At 35.9% G+C, this 19,021-nt stretch overlaps 3 long non-coding RNA genes across 4 annotated transcripts; 2 read left to right on the forward strand and 1 right to left on the reverse strand.

Annotated features, from left to right (window-relative positions):
- Positions 1–2,292: 2,292 nt before the first annotated feature.
- LOC306998244 lies at positions 2,293–7,841 on the forward strand. Of its 2 annotated transcripts, none has more exons than XR_013797533.1 (5): positions 2,293–2,689; positions 5,067–5,168; positions 5,927–6,048; positions 6,191–6,306; positions 7,387–7,841. It is a non-coding gene; the product is annotated as an uncharacterized lncRNA (long non-coding RNA). The 2 variants fall into 2 exon arrangements; XR_013797534.1 differs by having other exon boundaries at positions 6,191–6,290.
- Positions 7,842–9,508: 1,667 nt separating this feature from the next.
- Positions 9,509–12,725, reverse strand: LOC306999248. The gene is made up of 3 exons (XR_013797791.1): positions 12,323–12,725; positions 11,371–11,472; positions 9,509–10,691 (listed from the first exon to the last, which is right to left on the reverse strand). It is a non-coding gene; the product is annotated as an uncharacterized lncRNA (long non-coding RNA).
- Positions 12,726–14,120: 1,395 nt separating this feature from the next.
- LOC306998850 lies at positions 14,121–15,282 on the forward strand. Its single transcript, XR_013797685.1, has 3 exons — positions 14,121–14,167; positions 14,524–14,584; positions 14,932–15,282. It is a non-coding gene; the product is annotated as an uncharacterized lncRNA (long non-coding RNA).
- The last annotated feature ends 3,739 nt before the right edge of the window (positions 15,283–19,021 follow it).

Here is a 19,021-nt window from a genome sequence, read left to right on the forward strand (position 1 = left end):
AGTTTTTTGTTCAGTTAACCTTGTGTGGTCTATGTATTTGAGTCTATATTCAGTTACTTTTTTGTTGACCTCTTTTTAAAGGGGGGGGGGTAAAATACTTAGTTTCAGTCAATCTCATGTTAATCTTGAGTACCTATAGAGTAATAGTGTGTCCTTCATATCTCCAAAAAGTCTTTAGTTTCATCATATTTATAAAATAAAAATACAGCTTTCCGATTCTATCCGGAAAAAGCCGAGGTCCTTGATTCTGGGCGTGGGCGGAGCTATAGAGTCAAGCGGGAGCGCGTGATACCGTTGTACTTACATGAATGGGGTGTTTTATCACTGGGACCGCGCCAGGTTTTAATTGCAACCGGTTTGCAAATCCAGCGACGGCCTGGGCCTTGTTAATAAAACATTCGTCACTGAAATGACCAGAACACAAAACCGCACTTGCCGAACTCCTTTGCTGTCCCGGAAATACAAACTGCATCCACTGTTCCAGTAACACTGGGTTCTTTGGGAAGCTGAACAAGGTAAACTTCCCTCCCTCACATCCCAAAACACACTTTTTTGGAGACATTCTTGACATCAACCATTCCTATTTAGCGCTGCTGATGATGATTTCCGGTAGTAGCGCGTCAATGAGCGCGGTCTTTCTCTCCTCTGGTCGACGTGTGTGTGAACACGCTTTTCCGAGAGCAATGCTCATATAAGGAGTTCCACTCTGGTCTACGTCATTAGATCTACGATAGAAAAAACCCAGCCGAAACGTGTTGCAACCCGGAAGTATGATTTTCAGCACAGAAATTCTCTGTTATTCGTTCAAAATAACTTTTCAAACTTTGGCCATTATTAGCATGAGAATCCATCTCTTTAACACTGTAAACAACTCTGAATACATGAAACACCATTGTACCCCCCCTTTAAGGCCTAGTTATTAAAGGTGCATTAAGCAACTTTTCATGTTAAAAATACCCGTTTTCTTAACCATACATGCTTAAACAATTGCCTGATGGGCTGAATGAGCCCTTCTCTGATCACTGAGATTGTCTCTATAATCCTGTAAAGTAAAATAAATAAGAGGGATTCGGGCCGGAATTTGAGACTGGGCGTCATGCACGTTCACGGCACGCTCACAGTCTGGCAGGTTTGTGTATTCGCCGGCATTCTCCGTAGAAGATGGATTGTAAGAGACCTGCTTGTAGTTCATTTCATACACCAGATAAAAAAAAGAAAACTTTTGTCTAGTGCGTGCACATCTCTGGCTGCAGTTTCGCTTGCCGCCAGAGGTGGCATAGTTCTGCAAAAACTCAGAATATTGCACTATGCACCTTTAATTGTGGTCCTTTTGTAACTTCTCAATATTTTGGGTAATAAAACCCCCCCTTTTGAAAAACAGTCTCCTGTGTCCTCTTGCCTCACTGCTTTGGTCCCTGGCAGTCATTTAGTTCATTATGATTGTACATTTAAGTTCCTCAGTTTATTATCGGATATTGTCATATCTGCTGTTTTGCTGCCTTATTCTTGCCAGTGAACTACATGAGTTTGTTTGTTTAATAAATGCTTGTTTATTTGAACTATTTTGGGACTCTTTCTCATCGTCATCTGGGCTAAAAACATTACAGTTATTGATCATCTTGCAATTAAATGACCTCAGATGACTTCAGCAAGAATATTGCTATTATATTTTTGCAGTGTTTGTCTTGTGGCTATCCAGTTGTTCTGTATGTTGTTGTGGACTTTAAGATGACATAGATACAGGTCAGATTATAAAATAAATTCAATGCAAACTTTAACTGTAAAAACCTGGTCACACTAAATGCGTCTCTATAGCACATAGTGTGTTTATTGTGCAATTTATACGCGGAAATTAGTTTTTACGTGCATAGGATACGCATGGTTGGGGTAGGTTTAGTAGTGGTGTGGGGTGCGTGTAGGATTAGTGGTGTGGGGTGCGTGTGTATTAAATGCACGCACAAAATGCGTATCATATGCACGTACAAATTCATTTTAGCGTATAAATTGCACGATAAACACAATGTGTGCTATAGAGACACATTTTCATGAGATCAGGCTGCATATCCACATATTAATTTATACATGGTTGACTATACATTATCTCTTACTTAGTAGATTGATGGGACTAAATGAAAAAGCTCATCTAAACAATTGTTGAAACCACCATTAAGTTTTTTATAGCATGTAAAAGTGGTCACCTTTGTGGAATAGAAATGCAATATTGCGAATCAGGTTTTTGTTCAGTGTTCTAGTGTTTCCTGTCACTGTGGGCTTCAGAGCACAGTAATACACAACCCAGTCTCACGGCAGTTCGTGATATGGTCACGTAATTTAATCTATTGATTCGTGGCACGGGCACGTTTATTTCGTTATTTTCGTAATTCCAGCACGTTTTTTAAAACTAATGTATTTCAATGGGAAGCATCTTTCGTGATCAAAGCACGATTATATCTCCCTATCGGGCTGCAGTAGAGAAGCTGTTTAATCAACATTTATTCACGAGATCTTATCATGGTTTATGTATTTATTTTAATTATATTATTTCGTTCTTATTGCCAGGGAAGCTGGATTGCTTTGCTGTTTATTGATATTTAAAAAAAAAAAAATTATTAGTAGGAAATCGCGCTGAAGAAGTCTCATTCCGAACACCTCGCGATATTTGGCATCAGTTCACGTGTGCCAGATGTTGGTAAGTAGTCGTAAATACGCTGTCCTAATAATGTTTGATATAATGTATTTTCTGTGTGTCGAAATTAATCAGATTAGCTCAAGTTCAGTCACTGCATTATATCTGTCATCTCAACGGAGGCTTTGCGTTTCATTGCTTTCTATGAAAATGGTTTCTATGGTGATTAAACACTGTCTGTCACGTGATGTGCTATACAGTAGGCCTAGAGTAGACCTTCAATCAGTTAACAGGCATGAAAACTCCTCACCTTTCGGCGAAATTCGCCGTTTTAAAACCTAAAAGGGTCACCTACGTGATTTGTGCAGATCCGATGAGAAAATATTTTAGAGAGGAGGGGGGGGGGGGGTGTTCGAGGTCGAGGCCAGCATTTATCCCCTATAAAGTTACCATAAACTTTACAAAACTATAAGCTTTAAAAAACAATCATCATTCCGAATGCCGAAACATGACAGCCAATACGAGTCAGAGTAACGTTAGGGCAGAAATGTTTTCAAAGTCTTTTACACCGCGAGTCTGAGAACTGGACACACTGCCGAACAAAGAGCCGCACGTCGGAAAGCAAGCCTGAGGTAAGTTAGCTTACAATGTTAACTGTCCTGTCAGATACAGACAGCGATGTTGCCAATGTCATTATTTTTTATTTTGACATAGAAGTGGGCGAGATAATATCGCGAGTGGGCGCGGGCGCCGTGAGCGCTGAGCGAGCAGGAACAAGTATTCATTGCGCGGCTCGCGAACCTCATGCGGCTCGCCAAGCTTTAATTTGTGGCTCGCAGTTGCATGGCGGTAAATAATACGGTGATATGATAATGTATTCACTATAGATATTTTATAAAAACATAACAAGTAGGGCTTTAACATAACCCGTTAAAAACTCAAAGTGTCAGCTCTATTACAAATTATTTCGATCGGATTGAAAGGGGTGGTTTATCGAGAGAACGTGAAAAAACTTGATCGATTGAAAACCGAAACTGAAAAAACGACGTATGACGCGCTGAACAAGCTGTTCTCCTGATTAATAAAGTGTCATATAAATGAATATCCTTTCATTCTATAATTCTCCTTTCACTCAGCATCTGTGAAGTGAAGCAGGACAACGGCTCACCAGTGCTTGTTTCAGATTATCATACAGACGACTGGTTTGGGGCATTTTTGGGATAAATAGTAGTAGTAAATAGTTTTTTTTTCTCTGAGACCCGATGAAATACGTAGATCAGCGGCCCATTGGTTCTTTTCTTGATTGACACTGGGCTAGCCCAATCACATCTTTAATGTGAAGTATAGAAATATACTCTTTCAAGTATAGAAATTAGTACAAAACTAATTATGAAAGTTTCCTTTATTTTTCAGTGCATTTGTTTTACAATAGGCTATATGGCTATTACTATCATGGGATTAATATTATAACTATTATTGTAGTAGTAATGTAGACAGACACTGTAACTAAAAGAGTTTTGAAATTTTCTTTGTTTAATTTGCACCAGATTGATGAATTTCACATTAAAAAGCACAAAATTTTCTTACGGGGGAGCATGCCCCCGAACCCCCCTAGAGTGGCAGAGGACCACTCATCACAGTGATCCAAAAATCCTGTGAGAAACACTGGTAGCCTACTACAATGCCAATGCAGATTACAAGTTGTTTTTTTGTTATTGTTGTTTTTTTTTTGGGGGGGGGGGGGGGTGGTGGTTATATATGCCGCATCCTTCTCACCTTTTTTACCCCTGACCTGTTTTCATGCCTGAGTTAATCATATTCATATCAGGTTTTTAAGTTGTACAATTAGTTCCAAAGTTGTATATGTAGTAGAAGCACAGTAAAAACAACACCATGCTTTTACCACAGTAACATCAGTTTTACTGTGATAAGTGTAGTAAAAAGACAGTAATCACACAACTTACCATGCTTTTACCACACTATTGGTAGTTTTAATGTGGTACTTATTGTAAATGCACAGTAACCACAACACTAACCATGCTTTTACCACAGTAACATTAGTTTTACTGTGATAAGTGTAGTAAAAAGACAGTAATCACACAACTTACCATGCTTTTACCACACTATTGGTAGTTTTAATGTGGTACTTATTGTAAATGCACAGTAACCACAACACTAACCATGCTTTTACCTCAGTAACCTTAGTTTTACTGTGATGGGTATAAAAGGACAGCAATCACAAAACTTACCATGCTTTTACCTCAGTATTGGTCGTTTTAAAGTGATAATTGTTGTAAATTATGCATATTAACCACAACACCTACCATGCTTTTAATGCTTAATAATGTAACATCCAATATTTGTAAGGAAAATCAGTACTTTTTCCTTTAAATAATCCTATATATTATACATAATGATATTTTATTTTCTCTGTTTTCAGCTGAAAAGACCAAAAAGGCCTTTCGAACTCAGTCAGCCCATTATTGTTTGAGGACAAGTAAACGGAGGAGACGGACCGCTGCAAAGACAAATATTCGCAATGGTACGTATGTGTTGGTTTTAACCCTAAATCAAACATTTTATCAAGCATTTGTTGTTTCTTAAACCTGTTCTTACAAAACCCATAGCCCAATCAGTATGAACAGTCTCAAAGTCTTAATAATTCACAAGATTTAACAAGTTGTCAAATTCGTACGATACTAGTACATATTTGTATACTCGTACATAATCCTGCAGCTTTTACTCCTAGTGCTCATTGGCTACTGCCTCAATTCCTGTACATATTTATCGCGATATTTGTAAATCAGTTGCGCCCCTTCTTGGATAGTAGTCTGATGTCCCACACACTGTCAGAAAGTTTATATTAATTGCATTGTGTATTCATTAAAATTATTACAAATTAGTCCCTGTCTGTTGTGTTCATGTTCCAATGTCCAATGATACATGATGTCTCTCCACACCTCATAACCTACCTCTGTTTGCAAGAGTAGAAAAGCTAATCTGACTTGTCACATGACATCAGATACGCGATTATTTTGTCGTAATCAGATCAGTTACACTGGTGATAACTGTCCCGTTTGCATATAAATCATGTTATTTTTAAACGAGTTCATATGATTATTGCTTGCTATTAAAGACATACTTTTATTCATAGAAATGCCCACATATCAGTGAACGTATAACATAAAAATGCTTTTAACATTTAATTATGCAACACTCTTTACAGAAATATATCCCACAGTTGTATAACTGACTGCTTGCATGTAATGTAATAAAATTACCTTCCTTTCTGTATTGCAGGATTACTTTGTCCTTTTTTTTAGATCTCTACAACATCAAACTCAACAGCTCTTTTAAGAGCCAACCCTCACAAGAGCTACTAGTGAGTCGCAGCGGATCTTGCCGTGATCAGCCCTTCCCAGGTAAAGTTTCTAGAATATTTCAATCAGTATTTACTCATCAAATGCTCTCTCCTGAATCGTAAGGTAAATTATAACTGTCTTAATTTATGTTTCAAGAACAATAGTAATTGCACGAGTAAGTAGATACTTTCTTGTTTTACAGCAGAGAAGGAAGACCAGTCCTTATATCAACACAAGCTAATCGAATAAGTCCTTTGTTTCGGGTGAGGAAGGAACATCTGGTGCCCAAAGAAGACAGAAAGGTGCGCGAGTCCATTGGTATGTCTTGTATTGAAACAATGCTGTAATATGTAGTACATAATTTGATGTTGACAATTTTACATTGTTCAGGTTACAGGAAGCTCTTGAAACAAGTGACAGAAGAGTATGTTGTCTTGAAAAAAATCAAGCATCACTTGCAAAGGCAAAAGAGACCATGCCTTTCTTAAAGAAATTTTAAAATAGGTTGCTGTTGATATGGGTAAAACATTTTTTGTTCAGTATTTAGCTTATATAATGTGCTGAAATATTATATATATATATATATATATATATATATATATATATATATATATATATATATATATACATATATATATATATATACAATCTCAACCTTAAAAAGGAGAACGCAAAAGGGCCAGAGTTGCCTGTTCCTGATTTAAATTTACAAAGCAGCAGTCAGTACATTATATAATATACACATTGATTTATTTTATACATATATATTTATATATATAAAAATAAAAAAATAAATCAGTTTACCTCCAACCCTAATTGAGCACATATGAAAGTCTTCAGCTTTACTTATAGACAATAGGCAGGAGGGTTTGAGGTTGGAGCCAAATCTGCAGGACAGTGGACGCTAAGGGCCAGAGTAGCCCATCACTGCTTAATATATCGCAGAACATAGGCCCCGTTTACACGAAGTGAAGACACTGATATTTCCCTGCGGTTTGGCCTCTCATTTACACGAAAACCCAGTTTTTATCACAGAAAACGATTATTTCTAAAAACTCCGGCCAAAGTAGAGATTTTGGAAAACTTTGTTTGCACGTTTGCATGTAAACTGAGAAAAACTGAGTTTTAGGCAGCTACGTCACAATATGAGACTATTTTCAGGATTCTGATTGGCTAACGTGGGCTTGAGCTTCTCGTTACACTGCCAACTACAGGTTTGGCATGCTCTGGACGGCATATACACGGGTTCGTGTGCACGATGTTATTTTTGAAAACGAAGAGGGGTGAAATGTCCGTTTATGAAAATAGCCATCCACGTGTAAACGTAGCCATAAGCTGACCTGACTGTCCATTAAACAACTTAATTTGTATTGTTTGTGTTTTTTGCTTTACTTTCAGACCAGGACTGGAGAACGCCTGACAATGGGATGTTGAGACTTCTTCCTCTGGTTGAGAAAAAGCTACACCACATCAGTGATCACATCTTCTGTTCTTCTGTTGTACTGTAGGGTACACCTGAACAAACTGTTTAGACGAGGAAGAAGAACATGAACATGATCGAGACATGTACAGGGAAGAGCAAGAAACCAGTTTAGTGATAATGAATCATTATTTTCCAACACAATATCAAATCTGTTTTCTGTATCATAGGTGACTGAATATGATTCTCTGGCACTCATTTTGTGGCTCAGCAGCTGTGAATGGATTAATATGATGTTAATGTATTTTTGAAGACACATTTTTATTTATCTTGAATCTCATTGTCTTTATGCTACTTTATCAACTTTATGCTGTGTCCTCCAATAAAGTGTTGTGTAATAAAGTATGGTGAATATTGTTTATTGAAAGTGGTGTTTGGTACAGTAAATAAAAACAATATTTGAGAAATTTTAATTTCTTATTTCTTTAGTTTAGTTCATAATTTAAAAACAACTACATATAATTAATTACCATGATTCTTTTTCTTAGGACATACACATTTAGATCTGGTTAATGATATTTGGGACAAAAGTTGCAACAAAACAATGCAACAAAAGTTGCACATACTTGCATGTATAAGCTGCAACTGCAATGTTTGCAGTGAAATAAAGGGAAGCTATGTGAATAACAAGAGGCTGCAGTGGCTATCTTGATAAAAACACTTCAAGCATAATTGAAGATGATCCATGTTGATCATTCTAGTACATCTACTACTGCATTTAAAATGAAAGCATAGACGTTACTGATGTCAGGCATATAAGCAGCAATCAGAGGGGGTGAAAAGGAAATGTTGGCAATGTTTTGTTTTGTTTGTTTTACTGAATGGTGCATTATCCCTGTGTAATAGTGTGTGTAGATCTGTGTAGATTGTACTGCACTTCCACCCCCAAGGGCCCAGCGGCCCCCAGAAGAGCAAAAAACTGCACATTTCAAATGGCTGTAACTCACAGTCCGGTTAGTGTATCAAAGAGAAAATCGGCAGGACAACTGCTTATGCTATGTTTACTAAATAATGTTGGGCCCAGTTTTCTGACATATACGGAAAGCTGGTATAAAGGCTATTTTTAAAGTGCTCACAGTAAATTATCAAATTTCAGCCTGTCCCTCATATATGTCATAAAAGTTTGCACAATGAACAAATTTAGATATCCAGTTTTCCATTAAAGATATTATGTATTTAACATTTATTGTTTCATTACTAAACGTTTTAAACTACATTACCCACATATCTCTGTCATGCTATCAATGGAACAGGAAACATTGTCCTGTAGTTCATTGAAATGTGCAGCCATGCTTAGGGTTAGGGTGGGGATCTCAGTAAAGGAGCAATTTCTCACAAAACAGAGACACTTTATCATTAACTTTATGTATAACTAACGCAATAATAACACCAAAACATACTTTGTAACATGAAGCGCCGTTTTATATGGGTTAAACGATAGTCCAATCACAGCGAGTTCTGCGATAAAGTCACAGCCAATAACAATCCAGCTGTACAGATGCGTCACACTTACTTGCCCATTTATGGTAAATGATGACAGATCTCTTCTGGTTCCGGCTACAGGGATAGATACCTTAAATATTTCATATTTAAACCCAAACAATATTTGGGCTGTAATGTATTAATTCTAATTAAATTATAAAACTCACATTTAAAAACAAAAGACTCCTTTGTGTGGTTACCATCCAAAAACGAGATCACATGATCAATGACACAAATGTTTTTATTTGATTAGACTAATTCATAAATACATTTGAAAGACAAACTTTTTTCTAAGCAATGGCCTACAGCAGGGGTAGTTTTGCAGTATTTTAATTAAAGATAATTACATATACTAAAGTGCTTCTAACATTTACAGTGTATGTATAGTATATCAAAGGTATATCAATTATATTCAAATAAATGTAACAAAATCACAATGAATGCACACAATTTTGAAAGCATATTCCAATATTTAATGTCAAACTGTTTAAAGACAAATGTAGTGCCAAACCTACTGCACAACAGTATAAAAAGTTAATTATATAAAAAAAAACAGGTATAAGATACAGGGGCAATCTATTATAGGGACATATACAGTAACGTTAAAAAAAATCGCTATGATGAAGTTATATTTTTACAAACCAAGAGATGAGATTCAACTTTGTTATGTGAAAATATATTTGTTTCTTCGCTTTAAAGAACAAATAGGCAAAAACGTAAGCACAACGTTTTACATTCTCACCTTTAATTCTATATCCTTGTGATCATTAATCACTTTTATTGTCACTAAATGAAAGGCAACTTAAAATAGTTAATGATTATAAACGTCAGTAAGAAAATGCTTCAATAAAATACATTCACGGGTATATTACATTTACATTAATCAGGTAGTGATGTAATGATGATACCATAGATGTAGTTATGGTGGACATTTACTATAGTGACCACTGTAATAAAAGGTTTAATGAAGCTAAATGTAAGACATTAAGTCCATCTAAATGTAAAGGTAACAAACTCAGAATAATGTCCATTATGTCAAGTGTCTCATTTCTGTAATATTCTTTCAGCACCAATAAGATTTCCATAAATATGGATTGTTTTCTAAAGGTTTTCCTGAACACTCTCACTATCTTCAATTGTTCGGACAAACACCTGCTATATACACTTGCAGAAATATACATGTGTCTATTGCATCATGAAGTCACTGCATGACTAGAACTAATGGATGGCAATGAATATGTCCTTTAGCAAAACACCTGATGCGCACTGACACTTCTTTGATGAAGGCATTAGGCAGACATCAAGTACAGTTTATGAAGCTGAAAAGAGAAAACAAAATGCTTTAACAATATGGAAAAAAGATAAATCACTATTTTCAATATTGGTTCTGCATATATCAAAGAGATCCTGAGGAGGAGTGGGACTTCACATGAAGACTTTCAGAAACTGTGACAGAGCAAAGGGTGCACCTCGCTGGACACATCCGACGCATGCCCAAACAACACCACCCAAAGACAGTGATGAAGTGGACACCACCAGGAGGATGCAGGAGACAGGGAAGACCAAGGAAGACATGGAGACAGATGTTTCACGAAGACCTGAACAATGTCAGTGTCCCAGGGGAAGATGCGGAGAACTTGGCCACGGATCGAATACGTTGGAGGACACTTGTTGCCCAATGTGCCCAGCACAGGACTTGATGATGATGTTGGGAGTTTATCCATAACTGTGGGATATATTTCTGTAAAGAGTGTTGCATAATTAAATGTTAAAAGCATTTTTATGTTATACGTTCACTGATATGTGGGCATTTCTATGAATAAAAGTATGTCTTTAATAGCAAGCAATAATCATATGAACTCGTTTAAAAATAACATGATTTATATGCAAACGGGACAGTTATCACCAGTGTAACTGATCTGATTACGACAAAATAATCGCGTATCTGATGTCATGTGACAAGTCAGATTAGCTTTTCCACTCTTGCAAACAGAGGTAGGTTATGAGGTGTGGAGAGACATCATGTATCATTGGACATTGGAACATGAACAGACAGGGACTAATTTGTAATAATTTTAATGAATACACAATGCAATTAATATAAACTTTCTGACAGTGTGTGGGACATCAGACTACTATCCAAGAAGGGGCGCAACTGATTTACAAATATCGCGATAAATATGTACAGGAATTGAGGCAGTAGCCAATGAGCACTAGGAGTAAAAGCTGCAGGATTAAGTACGAGTATACAAATATGTACTAGTATCGTACGAATTTGACAACTTGTTAAATCTTGTGAATTATTAAGACTTTGAGACTGTTCATACTGATTGGGCTATGGGTTTTGTAAGAACAGGTTTAAGAAACAACAAATGCTTGATAAAATGTTTGATTTAGGGTTAAAACCAACACATACGTACCATTGCGAATATTTGTCTTTGCAGCGGTCCGTCTCCTCCGTTTACTTGTCCTCAAACAATAATGGGCTGACTGAGTTCGAAAGGCCCTTTTGGTCTTTTCAGCTGAAAACAGAGAAAATAAAATATCATTATGTATAATATATAGGATTATTTAAAGGAAAAAGTACTGATTTTCCAAATATTGGATGTTACATTATTAAGCATTAAAAGCATGGTAGGTGTTGTGGTTAATATGCATAATTTACAACAATTATCACTTTAAAACGACCAATACTGAGGTAAAAGCATGGTAAGTTTTGTGATTGCTGTCCTTTTATACCCATCACAGTAAAACTAAGGTTACTGAGGTAAAAGCATGGTTAGTGTTGTGGTTACTGTGCATTTACAATAAGTACCACATTAAAACTACCAATAGTGTGGTAAAAGCATGGTAAGTTGTGTGATTACTGTCTTTTTACTACACTTATCACAGTAAAACTAATGTTATTGTGGTAAAAGCATGGTTAGTGTTGTGGTTACTGTGCATTTACAATAAGTACCACATTAAAACTACCAATAGTGTGGTAAAAGCATGGTAAGTTGTGTGATTACTGTCTTTTTACTACACTTATCACAGTAAAACTAATGTTACTGTGGTAAAAGCATGGTGTTGTTTTTACTGTGCTTCTACTACATATACAACTTTGGAACTAATTGTACAACTTAAAAACCTGATATGAATATGATTAACTGATTGAAGGTCTACTCTAGGCCTACTGTATAGCACATCACGTGACAGACAGTGTTTAATCACCATAGAAACCATTTTCATAGAAAGCAATGAAACGCAAAGCCTCCGTTGAGATGACAGATATAATGCAGTGACTGAACTTGAGCTAATCTGATTAATTTCGACACACAGAAAATACATTATATCAAACATTATTAGGACAGCGTATTTACGACTACTTACCAACATCTGGCACACGTGAACTGATGCCAAATATCGCGAGGTGTTCGGAATGAGACTTCTTCAGCGCGATTTCCTACTAATAATTTTTTTTTTTTTAAATATCAATAAACAGCAAAGCAATCCAGCTTCCCTGGCAATAAGAACGAAATAATATAATTAAAATAAATACATAAACCATGATAAGATCTCGTGAATAAATGTTGATTAAACAGCTTCTCTACTGCAGCCCGATAGGGAGATATAATCGTGCTTTGATCACGAAAGATGCTTCCCATTGAAATACATTAGTTTTAAAAAACGTGCTGGAATTACGAAAATAACGAAATAAACGTGCCCGTGCCACGAATCAATAGATTAAATTACGTGACCATATCACGAACTGCCGTGAGACTGGGTTGCAATACACAGCAGAGTCTGATACTTCAGCATAAGAGATCTCCAGATCCACACGTTTGATCTCTTTTGTAGCTTTTGAATACAGACGAAGATCAGGCTCAGAGCTACTTGAATATTCAGTGACAAGAAGTAGGAACTCTGGTTTTGCTCCAAGATACTGGCGATACCACTGGAGAGTAACACTAGTGCCACTAGTGAGACTGTAGTTACAGGAGAGAGTCACATTTTCACCCATAAAAATGAGTTTTTCTGAAGTAAATGGTTGTATTGTATCACCAAAAGTATTTCCTGAAAAGAAAATGACCCTATAATTAATCAAATAATTAAACAGATGTATACAATTTGTGCAATTTAACTATTTAAATATATAAGCCTTTATATTTTTTATAATAAATATATCGATTGAAAGAATATGTCTTACCCATGCAAAGTTGTATTATTATCCAGGTAAAGAGAAACATTATGTCTTCAGACAGAGACAGCGATGGCAAAAATACTATTTGAATAACTGTTTGACTGTCTCACACTCTCAACAGTGTGAATCAGCTCCACCCACTGGAGTGGTTTATTCTATAACAGTAGGGCATAAAAAATGTGCTCATGTTAAAAAGGCAGAGCTCTTAGTTCTTGTCTGGATGTTTATGTGTTTCAGTCACAGTGGGCTTCAGAGCACAGTAGTACACAGCGGAGTCAGACACACACACATCCTTGATTGTCAGAGAAACTGAGCTTGAGGATTTGTTGAGATTTGCATGAAACCTTTCCTCACATTATTTTTCACTGCTTGATCCAGATGAGAGTTTATGGAGCATGTAAACTGGGAATCCACTGGTTTTATGTTGGCATACCAATTAAGATAAGCGTAGGCCTATTGGTCACTGGTACCTCTGTTAGCCCGGATTTTATATTTGATAAAGAATTTAATTACAATTGAATTCAAATATTTAAGTTTGATTGCATTACCAATAAAATATAAGTAGATTCTACTAATTTGTGGACATAATTTGAATGTGTGAATAAATGTAAGTTAGATGGACTCAAATTATGAAGTTTTTCCTGAACACACCTTCCACACAGTGGTTTGATGCTGCGAGTCAAGTAACGCCATTTTGTCGTGGTGTGTGTGAATTCAAGGAGCTGTTGATGAGAAGTTGGAACATTTGTTTAAGCAAGTTCTATGGACATTTTTCCCAACATTTACCTTTTTATCGTTTCTTTGTTTTCCTCGAAGTGTCCATTCGTGAGCAGTGAAAATCAGTGTTTGTTTGTTTTTCAGCTATTTCTCACTCACGTGCAGCCAACGGACATCGCTGCGCTTAAACCTCTGACCGTCGAGTTCAAAGTACGTTTTTTTTCGTATTTTTTTTCTTCCTAATGTCTCTTTTTCACTCGAGGAGCTATTGTTCGGCCGGCACCGAACACTGCGAGGATCGCGGCACGAATATGGTGGTGAGTACAAAAATGTAACGACCACATTTTATTTCGCCACGGCTATTGATTCGATAACTTTGAAAAGAGAGCACATCTATTTAAACATTACACGCTCAAACATGTAAGTTATACATGAACAGAACAATTTCCTTGTTTACATCTGAAATGTATATTTAAATAACTTTATGCACAATGTTCAACTTACCCTGCCATTCACACCAAAACTCCAGATTAGCAGTCATGTGGGTTTACTGAGACCTGTCCTGAGGCTGATTAGTGTATTCATCTACATACTGCAAAGTGCACAATTACATGTAAACCATAAAGTCAGGTGCCCTTATAAAGACTATAACTTTAATGTTTGCTCCACACAGAAAAGTTGTCAATGACATCAGCCTGATGGTACATCAATGGCCATCTCTTACAGTAAACCAGGTATGTATAGGTGCATTCACGCCATATTGTATTTACCATAATTATGAGATTCCAGCTTGTATAAAAGTGCTCCCGTTCTCGTAATTGCAACCTGTAAATTGGGAATTTTCCGAGAGCTCCTACTTTCAGTGTACCACCCTACTGCAGCCGATTTAGCCGTGGATAGTGTTGCCTTTAAAATAAATAATTCTCAGTCAAAGAACATTGAACGGCTCAGAGTACAACGTCACATTTTGTCATCTCGGAATTACAGTAATACGACATGGCGTGAATGCAGTGTATTTGACAACAGAATCATCTGACAATGTATTTATCTATTTTTTTCTTCTATTTTCTTCCTCTGTTAGGATGCAGCTGACAAGGACTCCAGTGAGAATCCTCTGCGTTGATCAAGAAAGTCCTCAGCTAAACCCATCTAGAGTGAGGATCGATTTGGAAGGATGTGTGGTGATGGATGAACTTACCAACCTCAGGCCTTCTGTGTCCTTTTTTCGAACTGATTTACGCCCTGCCCTGGAGTACGCTAACTATGAAAAACAATTAAATTTTTATTCAGCAGGTAATGCTCAGCCTGTGAAAAGGTGAGCTGGCAACTAAAATTAAATACTGACAATATTGTGAACTCATGAGTGTAAACAAACCATATAGTTACCATTACTTAAATTTTTAAGGGCAACTAGTGTGCTCCATTTTTTAAAGTAGATTCAACTTGTCTGGGCTAACAGTGTGTAAGTGCAGTGAAGTGTAACCACGTCATGTTCAGAAGCTGTTTGAACTCTTGTTGGCTGATTAACAGAATCTTGTGTATTGCACTCTGTCAGGAAATATAAAAGAAAACAAATCGGTTTTCATATATCTTCTCATGTAAGGATAAAATTTTAGTTACTTACCAAGTACTGCAGCCATTAAAAGTAAATTCCTCAGCCAGATTAACATGTTTATGTACAGCAGGAAATATTAGACTGAAGTTTACCAACGCACAACTGTTTGTAGAGGTTACACACATACAGCAGGAACTTCATTGAGCATTTCAACCATGATGTAGGTAGAAACTGCTCAACACAGTGGCCAGCTTCTGAAATGGCAATGTTTTCATTCAAGTGGTCTTTTGAGAGACAGAAGCTGAAATAATCTTTGTCGGACTTTAAAGGGTTTAATTTATGTACAATGAAAACAAATGTTTTTAAATTGTATCATCCTTTATTGATTGACTTTTCTCTGTGCACATGGGTATTTTGTCATGCTAAAATATAGTAGTAAAGGACCCTCCACAAACTGCTGCAGAAAAATGAAAGAGTACGCAGTTCTCTAGAATGTTATTGACAGAAATTATAAAGATAATTTAGATAAAAGCGTCTTAAATGAATGAACTTACTGGAATAGCACAGCCTACCTTAAAGTGATTTTTTACATACATTTAGCTATATATAATGTAATAATGTATGTGGCTTTGTTTTTTGAGAACTAGATTTGAGCATTGACAGTGGCTTGTCAGAAGAAGCTCAATAGTCACTGCCTTGAAAATAAACCCAGCAGACCCAACAATTGGTTAGATGTTGTTGGAGAGTCAGAAGAGCTATTAACTCAATAGGAGTGGCGCTGACTTCACTTAAAAAAATACAAAGAGTCCTAATATCGTGTGAGATCTCAGCACCCCTTCAACAAATGATAGGCTTAACTGATCTCTCTGCTGGCTCCCTATTTTTACTGCATGATGACAATTAAGCAATTATTTTAAGAATGTATAAAGTGCTTAAGGAACCACATGGAACGTGATATCTAAATATATTGTTAATGTTTCCCTGAAGTTTTTTAACAGGCCTAATTCAACCTCACACAGGTGTTACCACATATTTTATTATATTCGGGGCTGGATAGATTGTGGTTTTGATTGTGGTTTTCACTAGATTGGTTCAAAGTGAAAAGATCTTCAGGTTTTTGTACGACATGTTTCATGTTTTGTATCACTGGGCTCCAACTCTCAGAGCACAATAATAGAGAGCTGAATCTGACAGACTTACATCAGTAATAGTGAGTTCAGTGGATGTTCGTGATGTAGTCGACTGAAACCGAGAGTCAGAGGTGTCTTCATATGCAGTCGCTGACCGTGCATTTTTGAGTAATACATACTGCAGTTCTTTGTTTAGATACTGTCTGTACCAGTAAAGCCTAACATATTCACTACTTGTACTATATGAGCAGCTCAGCTTGACAATTTCTCTTTCTTTAGAGTTTTTTAGAGTCTCTTTATCTGGCTCAATGTTGTCTCCAGATACCAAACCTGTCAACAATAAAAATATATATATATATTTTTGATTTCTGAAACCAAGGTTGACAAAATAATATTGTAAACACATTTCAAATGTTCATGTTTCACAAGAATACACAAAAACTTAATATAAATTTAGCCTTTGGGGTTTGAGAATTAAAAACAAAGTAATAATTTATGTACAGAATTTCATTAATTATTTAATCATTAATGTACCTGTTCCCACAATGAGAATAAGTGTGAGGCATCTGTCCATGTTGAATCAGATCAGATCAGTTCTCTGTTGAGGCTCTCAGTTCTCTGAGCTGTAAGTCACTGAAGATCACACAGAAACACACACAGGAACTTCCTCCTCACTGAACTTCCTGCTGCTGTTTATGATTTTATTTTTAAATATTACAGAATTTTGTAAATAACACACAACATGAGAAGAATGTTAATTAAACTGTCTTGATGGAGTTCTGCTGTCTGAATGTGCGCAAACATGATAGTTATGACCATGATGGTGCATAGAGTATTTCTACAAAAAACAACAACATGAATGTTCAAAAAAAGTCTACTCAATAAGTGCCACATAAAATCAAATTATTGGCCAGTGAAACACACACTGAAATATTATACCAATGTTCTTAGTTTATTAAGACTATATATTAGTTATATTTTATTATATTGGTTTAAATACTTTCCTGTAATTTTCACACTGTCTGGTTTCCTTATATTTATTATAAGCATACATATTATAATATATTAACTAATGAAAATATAGAATATGTAATTTTACATAAAGAAAATGTCATTTTTCTTTATAGGGTTAGGTTTCTATTATACAAGTATACTTTCAATACAGTTCATACAATGTAACGAAGAGGCAGAGGAGTTGGGATCCATGTGTAGTTTTAATAACAGCAGTAAGCGTGGTACAAACAGGCAGGGGTCAAACACCAGCAATAGAGATATCCAAGACAGAACATGAACGTAGTCAAAAGGCTAGGTCCAGCCTAGGAAAATTCATATCTTCACTCTATTCAAATATTATTAAAAAATGGTTAAAGATTTTGTAAGCATATTGCATGTGCTTGGAGTGAGTTGTTTTATTTGTGATAACGCAATTAATTCTCAAATGCCAAATTGTGCGGACATATTATTGCCCAGGCTGTCATTCAAATAAATTATGAACACATGCAAAAACAAGAGAAAACCAAAGAAAAATTAATAACTGATTGTGTTGTAGTCAACGTATGCTTTTTCCTGCTTTAAAAAAAATGTATGCTTTTTTTTGTATTATATATTTTTTGCATAGTAAAATAAAACCTATAGCTGTTCTTCCTTCATCTTTAAAATATATAAAATATTTTCCTCATATTTTGATGGTTTAATCAAACTTGTAGGATCATTAAAACTAAATATCCCCTCCGGACATCACTTGTGGCCACTACTGTATTTTTTCACATGAGAATCATTTGAGATGTTTTATTGTTTGCTGCTTTTGACAGTTTTCCGAATAACAGGTATTACAAGTTCATATGGATTTAATGTAATTGAATGATATGTACATTTCTCACATTGCCACACAAATTCAGGACTTACTTAAAAGAAAATAAATCTGTTTCTGCCTTTTGATTATGGTTGCTACCTGCATTCGTTGGTTTTATTACTTTTCTGACATATATAATACTGTAATTGTCAAATGTCTTCATCCCTGTCTGTTTCTTTCTTGTCTCTCATTATAACAGGTTTTTGTGTTGATGTGTTTCCTGTCACTGCGGGCTCAAGAGCACAGTAATACACAGCAGAGATCTTCAGATACACATGGTTTTGTTCCTTTATTTTTCCACAGTGAATCTTGGATCTACATGCACCTGAGAATAGTTTGAAGTACTTTCGGTCAGTACAAGAAATTCAGGTTTTGATTTTCCATACCGACGATACCAGAGATAATCTGTAAATCCGGTGTAGGAAAAACTACAGGATAATATAACGTCTGAAATATTGCATAATTAAAACTAAAGTAAAATCAGGGATTGATGGATAAATCATTTTAAATCGTTTTAAATCATAAATCATAAAATACTTTATCCTCAGTATGATTTTATTATAGCTTTTACATTTCATGAATGCTTATTGTAAAGAAACAATCACACACATGTTTATGCCTCAGTGTTTTTGTA

This window comes from Phoxinus phoxinus (assembly GCF_949152265.1).
Source record: "Phoxinus phoxinus genome assembly, chromosome: 5".
In the NCBI taxonomy this organism is placed as follows: Eukaryota; Metazoa; Chordata; class Actinopteri; order Cypriniformes; family Leuciscidae; genus Phoxinus; species Phoxinus phoxinus.